We start from the raw sequence: 14,632 nt of genomic DNA on the forward strand, positions 1-14,632 counted from the left end.
CTCTTTGTTTGTTGATTTTAATATTTTTGATTATCTCAAATGTTTTTTGTTTGTCTGTTTATATGTGTGCATTGTGTAATTTAGGCTTTGACGACAGGGATGTTTGTTGAGGGACAGGGTAGGGTTGGGGAGGGGAAATAATAGGGGTTAAAGTTGATTCTGTGTATGTGTATATATATATATATATATATATATATATATATATATATATATATATATTTATTTTTTTTTATACAAGAATCAATAAATAAATCAATAAAAATTGTTAATAGCAAAAAAGAATCATAGCATCGCACAGGCACTTAATTGTGAAATATTCACAGACATGTGCTAGGGCAAACATTGTTCATTGTTCAAAAAAATAAAAAATCAGGAGCTTTGTGTGCAAGTCTTAAAACAACATGAGTGCTTCAGCTTGACATTAAGATCTTGCAGGAAGGTCCGATCATTAATCTATACCCAGAACACATCTGGCCTGCATTCAAAAAAGACCATCCACATCACCCATCTCTACAACAACAGTCTTCAACTGAGAGTAAAATTCAACGGTCACCTGGCCATTTTCTCTTCCAATACCTGAAATCAAATAGCAGGTAATGTTAGTCAACATGCAAAGAAAAAAGCAAAGAAAAAACATTCAGTAACTTCTAATTTAGATTGTCACTTCACCTGAGGCCTTGTACCCTCCAAATGGCACCTCCACAGGGGTGATATTGTAGTTGTTGATGAAGCAAGATCCAGCCCGTAGGTTTTCTATAACACTATGGGCTCTCTTAACATCTCTACCGAAAAAGAAATAGGCATGAAAGAAACAAACGAAACTTGAAGCCAATAAGAAAGTCCTAGTTAGCTCTGTTGTCTTACAAAAAAATCAACCTCAATGTTAGTTCCACAAATAAAAGTATCTTTCACTTTACTTAGTAAAAATTCCTGCAGCCAGACCCAGAATGCTGTTATTAGCCCTCTGAAGGACCTCTTCCTCTGTGTCAAAGGACAACACTGACATCACAGGCCCAAAGATTTCCTCTCTGACACACGTCATGTCATCTGTGCAGTTGTCTAAAAGTAAAAGGCATGAATAAAACAAAAAGATGGTCAGAGGTAATTCAGCTCATCTAGATTCATTTCAGGAATTTAACAGAACAAACATGGTTTGGTGATCCAATCAGAGGCAAAAATGTTCCTCTGAAATGTTGAATGTTTCCGTAACACATTAGTACACCTTAAAACATCAGTCATCAACTGATTGTTCAACTCACCCAGCACACATGGTGTCATGTAGTATCCATCTTTTAATTTAGGATCTGCAGGGGTGAAGGGTTCCCCTCCACAGAGCACTCTGGCTCCCTGTCAAGCACACAGTCAAAACAACTACATTAACACTCATAGAGCAAACAATACAAAAATGCTACTATGTTAATGTTCACTACTGAACATTTATATGCTGTACATCCATGGCTTCTATACCTCGTTTTTAGCTTGGTTCACATATCCTAACACCCTGTCCAGATGAGGTTTGCTGGCCAGGGCTCCCATACGAGTCTCATCTGGATGGCTTTAGTTCTTTCACCACCTCTTTCAAGAACTGAGGAAGAATTGAGCTATGCACAAAAGCACTTGTGCCATTACTGCACACCTACAGGTACATGTGGGGGAAAACGAAGCAAGAAATATCAATTAAGTCATAGATAGGTAATAAATATTTAGTTGAATATTACAAATATTTTTTATGGAAACACAATACATTGCTTACCATATCAGTATTGGTCAATATTAGGGAATCATTTTTATGACATTCAAACAGACTAGTCTTATGGTAGATCTCAAATTAACTAAACCATTATCCATATAAATACCATGTTTTGATGCCTGATTCCACTTCAAACATATATACCACACTTGATTAGGTACTTAAATGAAAATTTACTAACAGATATTAACGATGTACAACATTGGCCATTATATTGGTTATAGGTCAAAACTAGAGGAAGACCAATATATCGGTTTTACTGATTAATTGGTGCTGATTGTTGCCTTTTGAAACTATTGGTCATCTGCAAAAATATATGGCAATAATAATTTTTTTCTTCATGATTAACAATCAGGAATTGGTACATAAAGACCCCCATCCTTTTTTGGGCTTGTTTACAGTTAAAAGTCCCACGTTCTGCTCTAAATCTTCATTTTCATTTTTGTTATTATTGGGATTTTGGTAACAATAAACAGCATATGGGATTTTATTAATTCTTGTAGCCTATATGTCTGTGCCCATCACAGTAAAGAAAGACTAAGAACATTTTTGAACATTCTATAAATCAAATTTAAAAGCTATTGACCGAATAATCAGTTATCGGTCTTTTACACCACCTTAATTATCAATATCAACAAAATCCACTTTCAGTCGACCACTAGTCATAACATTAATATGCACTCAGTGATCACTTCATTAGGTACACCTGTACACCTACTTATTCATGCAATTCTCTAATCAGGCAATCGTGTGGCAGCAGTGTAATGTATAAAATCATTCAAATACGGGCCAGGAGCTTCAGTTAATGTTCACATCATCCATCAGAACGGGGGAAAAAATGTGATCTCAGTGATTTACACTGTGGCATGATTGTTGGAGCCAGATGAGTATTTCTGTAACTGCTGATCTCCTGGGATTTTAAAGTACAACAGTTTTTAGAGTTTACTCAGAATGGCGCCAAAACCAAAAAACATCCAGTGAGCAGCAGTTCAGCGGATGGAAAGGCCTTGTTGATGAGGTCAACAGAGATTTGCCAGACTGGTTCAAGCTGACAGAAAGGCTACAGTAACTCGATAACCGCTCTGTACAATTGTAGTGAGCAGAACAGCATCTCAGAATGCACAACACATCGAACATTGAGGCAGATGGGCTACAACAGCAGAAGACCACGTCGGGTTACACTTCTGTCAGCCAAGAACAGAACATTTATTGTCTAATGTTTCTCTATTGCATCTTTAACAACATTAGTACTTATAATCATGGTGGCCACCCTTGTTGGCTGAATCATTATTGGTTTTCTAGTAATTTAATTTAAATAAAATAAGGAGCAAAAAGAATTGTGCATGCTTGGTCTTGATTTCAGAATCAAAATACACTACCTGGCCTTGAGACAAGAAGTTGGCCATAAGAGCTCCTCTAACAGCATTTTCTAGGTCACTGTCCTCAAAGATGATCAGTGGAGATTTACCACCAAGCTCTAGTGTCACTGGTTTCACCCATCTGTTATTAAACACAGAAATTGCACACCAGAAGAGCATTAAGCAATACAGTTAGTAACCCTGTAAACAGGGGGTAACATGTCTGGTATAATAAACAAAGCTTTGATGAATCCAGACACAAAAAGTACTGAACTAATCACTACCATTGAAAAGATTGTGGAAGTTAGGGTAAGACAAAATGCATAAATGTGGAGATTTAGTTTTTTTTATTTCAATTGTTTTCATGCTCTTCAGCAGTGCCCTTCATTTCTTGCCTGTGGACACACTTCCTGTGAAGGATATCTTCGCTACAGTTGGTTGCTGACACAGCAAAGATCCTGTCTCTACTCCACCCTGCACCACATTGAACAGGCCCTCTGGAGCCCCAGCCTGTGAATAAATCTCAGCCAGAAGGACTGCGGTCACTGGGGTCACCGGTGACGGCTTGAACACCATGGAGTTGCCTGCAATTGTATTGTAATGTTAGACTTTATAGGAGTCATGACATGAGGAATCCAATTTTCCTTGATCTTTTGACATATTAGAGGTCATTGTACTATAAAAATATACAGTAAGTTTCAGAACTCAAAACATCCTCCTCACTGCAAAAAGAATAGGGATGGTGATTTTGATTCATTTCACTGACTAATACCTGAAAACAAAAAATATTTGTTCAGATTCGTTCATTGAACATATCTGCAAGTTACGCCTTTGCACCTGTAGATGGCGCCAAATGACTGTCTCTTAATTAATTGCATTGAACCAAAACCAATCTTTCACGACCAGAACAAGTCTAATAATCCTTTATTAAAATATGTATGTCTAAAATTCTACAATTTATACGTTTTTAAGCATCATAAGCATTTCCGCACAAATGACAACAAAAGCTGATCTATAATGTTCTGAACTGCTGAGCACGACTTTTTATCAAGCGAAACAAAAAAAGACAACAATGCTAGCCTAAAAAAATAATGATATGTTTCAATAATGTCCATATATCATTGTAATGTGTGGTTATCACTCACTTCATACAGCCCCTTTTCTTGCTGAACGAGATGACGAACTGTACGAATGATGTGCAGCTCCTTCTTTTGTTCAGCCTGTCAGCAGATGACTGATCATTTAATTTGGTCGAGAATGATTTAACCAGTACATTCAGTTCAGTTCATTCACAAACGAGTTGACCGACTGGCTCAGTGAAAGGTGTGTATTCCTTCAGTTGGTCAAACAAATTACGTATATGCTCCTTCACAGCCCGCTCTCGGGTGCTATTGACTCGCAGTAAAGTCAGTCTTCAAAAGCAACACAAATGGAATTTGCATGTCAACAAATCTATGCAGGCACTTACAAATTTGAGTTTAAACACAATAACCGTTTTCACCCAAATATCTTTCCCAAGTCTTTCCCAAGTGACATGCTGAACTGGAGTGGTGGTGGTGTAGTGGTCTAAGCACATAACTGGTAATCTGGTAATCAGAAGGATGCTGGTTCAAGCCCCACAGCCACCACCATTGTGTCCTTGAGCAAGGCACTTAACTCCAGATTGCTCCGGGAGGATTGTCCCTGTAATAAGTGCACTGTAAGTCGCTTTGGATAAAAGCGTCTGCCAAATGCATAAATGTAAATGTGAACTGAATGAACCACATGCCTCCTCTCGTTCAGTTGTTCATCAGATCCTCATTCACAAACCAGTTGACTGAGTGATTCATTAATTTAATTTGTGAATGAGTTTGCCAGTACACTCAGTTCGTTCATGGATGACACCTCTCATCTTGTTCAGACTCAAATGACTGACTTGTTCTAGTTCAGTGAAGGGAGTATTCATTCAGCGGGTAGAACAAATTATATGCTTGTTGAAACCAAGCTGCCAAAATGACTCATTGTCTACGTCCTCCACATTGTGATGTCACACTGTAGTAGACATTTGGATCTGACCACCGCTACAACAACACATAAATGCCTGCTTTAACTTATCACTTCCGTAGCCCCACCCAGTTGCTGTGAGAACTAGTGTTAGTGCATGCCAGGGCCAGTTGCATTCCCACTGTCACTTCCACTGTCATCTCTGACCATAAAGGAATTCCATTGCCAGATGCTCGCAAAATGACGTTTAAACAACCAAAACCGCAATGCTCCCCTTAGCTTATCTGGGGTTTGACTGTCACCAAAGACATCTCCTAGCAACCCAATGGATAAACAATGCTGCTACCCTATTTATACACCTGTCTCTGCAAACACTTATCACTAACGTTTTACATCTCTGGGTGCCTACATGTTTGAGTGACGTCACAACGGCTTCTCAGCTGAGAAAAATTGCGGACACATAACAAATCCATCAAGATGCCCAATGGACAGGGTTCCTGGGTAGCTCAGCAAGTAAAGACACTGACTACAACACCTGGAGTCGCAAGTTCAAATCCAGGGCGTGCTGAGTGACTCCAGTCAGGCTTCCTACGCAACCAATTGGCCCGGCTGCTAGGGTGGTAGCGTCACGTTGGGTTAACCAACTTGTGTTCGCTATAATGTGGTTCTCACTCTCGAAGAGCCTCCACATGCGCTAGGTCTCCGCTGTAACACGCTCAACAAGCCATGTGATAAGATGCGCGGACTGATGTCTCAAACGTAGAGGCAACTGAGATTCGTCCTCCACCACCCAGATTGAGGCGAGTCACTACGCCACCAGGAGAATTTAGAATGCATTGGGAATTGGGCATAAGAAATTGGGGAGAAAGAAAAATAAAAAAGCACAATGGACAAAGCAGTGCCCAAAGAGATCATGGATGGTGTGTTGGGACATCGGCGTATTAAGGGCGAGATTTAGGGCAACGCTGTGGGGCTTTTGGCTTTTTTTTTATGGGAATGCAGAGTGATTTTGGTATCACGACTCGAGGTCCGAAGCTACTGGCCCCGGCTGACCAGTTTATGGCCCTGGCTCGCACTGATCCGATAGTGGGACAAGTGGCTAGTGAAATGGCAAGCAGAGAGCAGGTCAGTCAAGAGCAGAAAGACAATTATAACAGTGGGCGATTACTGTCACTTAAAGAGAAGCAGCATTTAAACCAAGCATTTCTGACAGAAGGTCATAATGATGGAAAATTATCATGTTTTACAAATATATAAAAAATTTTTGCAAAAAACTATACTAATATTATAAGTGAACCTCAAGGATTATATTAAAATGATAAAAAGGAATGTCATGACCCCTTTAAAAATGAACACTGTATATAGTGCATTGAAATAATAATAATAATAATTGTCTGTCTGTTAACAGTACCCCACCCATTTATTCAGCATCTGGGTCCCAGAAGTATTTTCCCCATTCTTTTCTTCCATAGACTTTTCATAACATCCTCCATAAAAGAGTTATAAGCCCTGAGGTGAATCACAACATCACAAACTTTGTTTTGAGGCAAAACAGAATTTGAAATTCTGAGAAAAAGACAAAGGTGTAAGTTTGTGTACTTACCATCTTTCACGAGGGTACAAACTACAAACCCATGAAGCACTGCTAATGATGTCATTGAATAAAAAAGATAGGAATACGTCAAACTATTGATGTTAGGATGTTGATTATAAGTAAAGAAACAATATATTTTGCGTTTATTGCTAAATATTCTGATATGTACAAATAAATAAGTCATTTAAGGATAAGTGAGACCGACTCCATCACGTCACTCACAGTGCATCATGGGAGTCGGTGGCTGCTCTGATGCAAATTTTGTGGGCTTCACTGGTCACGGCTCTCTGATTGGTGAACCGTTCTCTGCTGTACAATGGGTAATGTAGTTGTTTACCAGGCATTCCGCTATCAAACGCATTTTAAACAATTAAGTTGTAATATGCAGATGGATGGCTTCAAAAGATTTACTATCGATGAACAAGTTTAGGTAGGTCTGTCTTGAAATGTTTAAAAGTTACAGTTGAAAATATATTTGTCTATGGAAACATTTAATGGGATTTTTTACTTCCGGGACCAGAATTTTGCACTCTATTAAGCAAATAAAGTTTAACAGCTTTAACAAAGAAAGAATTTGTTTAAATCCATAACCCAAATATGAGTAATAGTACCAGTTATACTGGACGTCTAACTACTATGGAGAAGAACACTTTCCTATAACTAAACTTCAAGCCAATAGAACTTATCATTATACCACATGCAATTGCAGGGGCAGATTTCCAGGCCGCAATCTGGAATGGGTAATTTCAGGCTCCGAATCCAACACACAAACCAAGCGGCTCTCGACGTGTATAGGCAAATGTACCTCTGGGTAACTGAACATGCTGACCTGAGAAATAAGAAAGGTAACCCATTTGTAAAGTACATTCTCATTTAGTCCAAATACATAATCCTTTGAAATGAATGGGATTAAACGTATTCTTTACTGTCATGCATCTTTCCAATTTGGTAGCGAATATGTTTTTTATTAGATGTTAGGCTACTACTTCACAGTGAACAACACTTTTGTGAAGAATTTAGATGATGATCGATGTAATGTCAAACCAGCTTACCTGAAAGGGTTATGGCTTGTCCTGCAAAATACTCAATCCACATCTAGGCAAGCCTCTGTGATGGACTTCCCATTATTGACCACCTCCAACTCAGCAATCTCTTCTCTTCTTTTCTATTCTCAACAGAAGAGATTTCTGACAGATCAGGCGCTCAACGCTTCTTCAATCAATACAACACTATAAAGATATGCCATTCAGAAGAGGAATATGTTTGGATGCATTCAGATTTACTTGAATCAATCTAGCCGCCTCTAGCATGACTCGCATATTGTTTACTTGTGCTTATATTTTTGAAACTGAGTATTTTAACATAAACATTGGCTCCCATTCACTTCCATTGTAAGTGCCACACTGAGGTTCAAGGAACAAGACGAAATCAATCTTTGTGGTAAAATAATATTATGCCACAAATGCTGTTAATTGATCTGAACTTGTATTGATCCTGGAATATTCCTTTGAGAGAAATACGGACATTTTAAAATGAAATGTACAAACAGGGTTAAAACACTGATACAAATCAAAAGGACAGTTTGTGATTTAAATTGTAGATGATTCTCTGTGGGACAGGAGCAGAGGGACGGTAGATGGCGGAGGAGGGGCGCTGTGTGTGTATTATTAGAACAGTAGCCGCACACACACGCTCTTCACTCCCACTACAAGCATGGCTGGCGACAGTGAAACACAGAAGGAACGGACACACCATCCAAATGCCTTTCCTCATCGGTGTGTCTGGAGGCACGGCCAGTGGAAAGGTTTGATGTTTATGTCTGCTTAAAGTAAACTCCGTTATCGTTGTGTTTGTTTGGGGTTTATCGTAATGGCAGCTAACCGTTGTCTCCACCGACCGCGCGAATTTAGCTAACTTATACGGACATATTATGGAAAGTGCTTCGAAAATACAATAGATAGATTTTTAAATGCATCCAGAAACACCAAACCGTCTAAATCGCATTTAAATCACAAACTATAAGTTATATTGGTCCCCAGTGGAAGTCTTTTGTCATTCATTCCCGTATAAAAACAAGTGACGGAATTTTGCGATGAGAATTTAAACTTAAGGAAAACCCCTCACGAGCCTCAGTTTAAAGGTAAAGTGTTCATTTCAGGTATGTCTACATTGCCCTGAAAATCGTTATACATTTCGATAACATCACATTTAAGCTCCACGTGGCTTGGCAGGTTGAATTGGTGCGTGTCGGGTTGCCGTTTGTTAGCCTAAGCGCGACCAAGAATATCTGAATCGGAAGTATATGTTGCCACGACTTGTTTATTTCTTTCCATGTGACTTAAAAATGGGTTGTGGAGTTAACGGTAAAGATAAATGTACCACTTCCTCCGTTGATTCACTCGTAGACGGAATAAAATTGCGTCAATATGTCGTCATAATTACTGAGATTGTTTACATAGTCACGATGACCCCGTTTCAGGAAACTAGATTAGTGACTCAACTCTGTCTTTTCTGTAGCAAAGCAGAACATTTGAATTTAAGGGGATAGTTCCCAAAATCGCTAAAGTAACCAAAAATGAAAATTCTCTCATCATTTACTCACCTTATAGCTGTCCCAGATGTGTACGACTTTCTTCTGCAGAACACAAATTTAGATTTTTAGAGGAGTATCTCAGCTCTGTAGATCCATACAATGCAAGTGAATGTGACCAGAATTTGAAGTGCCAAAAAGCACATAAAGGCAGCATTAAAAACAATCCATAAAACTTTGTTGGTTTAATTCATGTGTTCGGAAGAGATAGGATAGGTGTAGATCTATTTTTGTTGTTGTTTTTTATTTATTTTTTCAAAAAATTATTATCCCTGCCCAGAAGGTGGCTATATGAACAAAGAATGCAAATTGTAAAAATAAAAATGTGAAAGAGATTTATAGTAAAAAGGATTTAAATATTGATCTGTTTGTCACCCACACCTATCATATCGCTTCAGAAAGCATTAATTAATCCACTGGAGTTATATGGATTACTTTTATGGTGCCTTTGTGTTTTTTGGAGCTCCAATGTTCTGGTCAACATTCACTTACATTGAATGGACCAACTGAGCTGAGATATCTGGGATGGCATGAGGGTGAATAAATTATTTTGCCAGCTAAAACCATGTTACTAACAGTCTAAATATTTGCTGGTCATACTTGTGTTGCATTAAGTCCCATCCCTTCAAATGAGTCATTTCAGGACAGATTTTCAGGACTGTCCTTCAGAGAGACTTGTCACAACTGAACCGGATTTTAAAGGCACAGTTGGCCACTAGTGAATGAAGGCCCTTACTTTCGGAATTTCCTTACATGGGGGTTATACCACACCATAGTTCACCACACTTGTACCGAGAGTGCAACTGTGGGACATCTCCTTTACCTGTGATACAACTTAATAACATATGCACTGTGGCGCTAGATGTTACATGGCATCATTTGAACTTTTTAGCTTGAAGAATTTGGCACTTAAGTGGTTTTGTTTCCTGTCCTATCAGTCCTCAGTATGCGAGAAGATCGTGGAGCTCTTGGGCCAGAATAAAATTGACCGTCATCATCGGCAGGTGGTGATCCTCAGTCAGGACCGCTTCTATAAGGAGCTCACTCCTGAACAGAAGGCCAAAGCGCTCAAGGGCCAGTTCAACTTTGATCACCCAGGTACCACACCTCAAGTTTGTTTTCTTAAAAAAAAGAAAGAAGATGCATTTATAATTAGGCACTCGCAATGAATATGCACATAGGCATTGATTACCCAGCACCAAAGTGTAAACTGTGTTATGACTAGTCCTAAATGGACTTAAATGACCATGTGGTCTCTTAATCTGTTTTGTCAATGTTTCTATCCTGCATAGATGCTTTTGACAATGAACTTGTCATGAAGACTCTGCATGATATCATACAGGGGAAGACCGTGCACATCCCGGTTTATGACTTTGTGACACATTCCAGGTCAGCACTGATCTTCTTGACCTTTCTAAAGTGATGATTTCAAAGTCTAAGAACAAGTGAGAATATGTAGCGTCTTTTGGGTATTCTGATGAAGCATGTAAATGATGGGTGAGTCACTGTTTGAAATATTACCTTATAGGGATAGTCCACCCAAAAATGTTCTCATCATGTACTCCCCCTGATGCCGTCTCAGATGTGTATGACTTTTTCTTCCGCTGAACACAAATTATGATATTTTGAAGAATATTTCAGCTCTGTAGGTCCATACAATGCAAGTGAATGGGTGCCAATATTTTGATGCTTCAAAAAGCACATAAAGGCAGCAAAAAAGTAATTCATATGACTCCAGTGGTTCAATCCATGTCTTCTGAAGCGATATAATAGGTGAGGGTGAGAAACAGATCAATATTTAAGTACTTTTTTGCTAGAAATTCTTCTCCCTGCCCAGGAGGGGATGGTAAGTCAAGTCAAATTTATTTGTATAGTGCTTTTCTCAACAGGCGTTGTTTCAAAGCATCTGTACATGAAATTATGCTATAACAGAAATTAATGTAATGCCAATAGCAGTTATTTATGTTTAGAACTATTAGTGGTAAAAATTAGAATACTAAGTGTTGTGGGTCAATGGTTAAATATAAAATAAAAATTATTTAGTATGAACTAAGTTTTGGCAAAGTCCTTGAAGTCATCCCAATTTAACTGAGGAAATACACAGATAAATTGTCCTTGGAATTTGTCCGATGAAGGCCTTTGTTAGTGGTTGATTAAGTTATGTAGAGAGTGTTGTCCCTCCTTTGACCAAGTTGTTATATGTACTATTCAGTGAGGAGCATTGCAGTCCAGCTGGAACTTATGGCAGGTATTTCTGGTGTAAATTTGACATAATCACGCGGTTTATACAGGAAAAGAAATATTATAAAATTGTCAGAGTTTCCATTCACTTACTCGCAGGGTTAAAGTATAAGAGAAGTGTTTCCTTTTCCGGCTGATCTAACTAAAGCAGCATAACTATGAATTGAGGGATAAATTAGGTGTATGCCTGGCTGAATAGATAAGTCTTTAGTCTAGAGTAGACATAAATGTATGCATATAGAATGTAAAATGATCTGTTTTTCACCCACAACAATCATATCACTTCTGAAGATATTGATTTAACCACTGTAGTCTTATGGATGACTTTTATGCTGACTTAAGTGATTGTTTAGGAGCTTCAAAGGTCTGGTCATGATTCACTTGCATTATATGGACCAAAAGATCAGAGATATTCTTCAAAAAATCTTTATTTGTGTTCTTCAGAAGAAAGTCATACACATCTGGGATGGCATAGGAGTGAGTAAATGATGAGTTTTCATTTTTGGATGAACTATTCCTTTATGAATCATGTTCACTAATCCTTTTACAGGAAGGATGAGTTTGTTACGGTGTATCCAGCAGATGTGGTTCTCTTTGAGGGGATACTCATGTTCTATTTGCAAGAGATTCGAGATATGTTTCAAATGAAGCTGTTCGTGGACACCGATGCAGACACAAGGCTCTCACGAAGAGGTACAAGCAATGAGTGCCGCTTTATTTATTTCATGTAATAATCTGCAGTTATCAGAAACTAACTACATAACTATCAGTAACTGATTTTGGTTTACACTCATGTTAAATATCCACAAAGTAATGAAACAACGTTCATGCTTTTTGATTATTATTTCCCCAAATTATTAGTTTTGTCACTGATAATATTTCTTCATTTGTTCATGTCAGTGTTGCGGGACATCGGTGAGAGGGGCAGAGAGCTAGAACAGGTTCTGACGCAGTACATCACTTTTGTAAAACCAGCATTTGAAGAGTTCTGTCTACCTGTGAGTATCTATATTTGGGTAGTTGACGCAAAATATGTCCAACTTTCATGGAACTCAACAGTCGGGTTCGGGAAGAACAATAAATCGCATTCATTTTCTCCATAGGGGAACATATTTTTAACGAAAACTTTATAAATCTTTAAAGACAGTCCAACCGTGAGCTCTGAGGTTCTTAAGCGATGTTATTTTGCTTCTGTTGAAACCATCAGTCTTTGCTATTTCATCTTTATTTGTAAAAAGTCATGCTTAATAGCAAAATGTCTGGAGGAAAACTACACTACCCATAATCCCGATGAGAGATCCGCCCACCTGCATGATGTCATTATATTGCATATATACTTCTCAACAACTGGGTAGTTTTTATATTGTTCCTTTTTTTTTTTTTTTTTAATCCGATAATGTCATTTGCATTGCTTTGTGGGATTATAGTTCATTCACTTGATTAAAGATGTTAAGCACACAGTCTTGTACCTTTTGTCTTTTGTCTTCCATGCTTTGTGCCCTAAGTGATTCTTATCTTTTATATTTGCAGACTAAAAAGTATGCTGATGTCATCATCCCTCGTGGAGCAGACAATCTTGGTAAGTCAGTGAAATTTGATATGTGGGAGATACACGCTCTAAAGGGAGCTGTATAGACTACTGATCATGTGAAAGACACAAACGTTTAACTTGTATGTAAATATACTGTTTTCCTCTCTCTTTAGTGGCTATTAATCTGATCGTGCAGCATATACAGGATATCCTGAATGGGGGATTCACCAAACGACAGAACGGTTTTACAAATGGTTACGAAACACCCAGACAAAGACGGGTGTCTGAGTCCAGTAGACCTCATTGACCTCACTGTGGCCCTTCCCTCCATTGAGGAGAGGGCAGGACTGAATAATAACAGTGGCCATCCCTTTTGTCTGATGAAAAACGAGGGGATGCAGAGCTGAAATGCCTTTGTTATTGTAGCTATTATTTGCATTTGAAATATTGTGTATAACTGTTTGCTTTTACATTTTTTTTGTCTGAGGGATTTGAAGGTGCTGTCTGTTTTTCTAGAAGGTCTGATTATACACTTGCCTGCCCTGTCAGTGTGTCCATCTACTTTCTCAACTCTTCAGACAATAAAAGAATAGTATGGAGTTTTGTCAGACTGGAAGTAGAGATGCCTGGGATCACTGCCATTAGAGCACACATACTTGAAGCACACATACTCAACTCAGGTTGTGTGGGTTTTTCCAACCGCAAAGAAAAAACCCCTAGTACCTCATTTTTGAGAGCCCTTTATGGGTGTATGAGTGAACAGTTACCATGTGTGTCTGTTACATTCTGATGGTCACATTTCGGTTCTATTAGATTTCTAGGTGAATACCTGTATTTCACACATGATTCTTTTCCAACAATGATGTTGTGCAAGATACAGTTTTATGTTTGTGCCTGTGAGGTGGGAATCGAAATAGTTACACAAGCTTTCTCGAAAACCTTTATTTTGTTAAAAGTGGTTCCAGTTTTACCTTCAAAATGCCATATACCCTATGTAATGGTATTTTATACTCTGTGATTATGATCACATGTTAAACCTTACCAAATCAGGGATTGTGCTTAAATTTATATTATTTAACTGATAAGTGTTACATAAAATACCTCCAACTGACAATAATCTTCAACACTATGAGATACAGAACATATTAATGTATTATAGCATATTTAATTACTTGAATCATAATTCAGTGAGCCACACTGTGATTACTTTCCCCCCTCATGCTTGTGGGCCTATTTAAACGTGACCTCTTTATGGTCTAATTTTGTTGATGAATAATGTGTTATGGTGGAAATGAAATAAAATAACTTTAAAACAGACTCCTATGTGTGTTTATCCTTCTATGTAGACGCTTCTCGTCGTTTCACACACGTAACGTGTAGCTGTCGTGAAATCGAGCGCAAGATGACGTATCAGTAAAGGGGCGGGGCACACGATGGGGGCATGTGTAACTGCCGTCAGATATAAAATCAATGAATAGTCGCTAATATAACCACTTAATTGTCTCCACAGTAATTTGGAAATTGCAGTTTAAAGCCATTTTGGCGAATGTTACTCACGTGAAGCCGGTGGGGATGATTTCCGCTG

The 14,632-nt window shown here is 38.3% G+C and overlaps 2 pseudogenes; one reads left to right on the forward strand and one right to left on the reverse strand.

The window, feature by feature from the left end:
* Positions 1-300: 300 nt before the first annotated feature.
* LOC127645718 (4-trimethylaminobutyraldehyde dehydrogenase B-like) lies at positions 301-8,004 on the reverse strand (annotated as a pseudogene).
* Positions 8,005-8,398: 394 nt separating this feature from the next.
* On the forward strand, positions 8,399-14,358 carry LOC127645381 (uridine-cytidine kinase 2-B-like; annotated as a pseudogene).
* The last annotated feature ends 274 nt before the right edge of the window (positions 14,359-14,632 follow it).

This window comes from Xyrauchen texanus, chromosome 6 (assembly GCF_025860055.1).
Source record: "Xyrauchen texanus isolate HMW12.3.18 chromosome 6, RBS_HiC_50CHRs, whole genome shotgun sequence".
NCBI classification, from domain to species: domain Eukaryota; kingdom Metazoa; phylum Chordata; class Actinopteri; order Cypriniformes; family Catostomidae; genus Xyrauchen; species Xyrauchen texanus.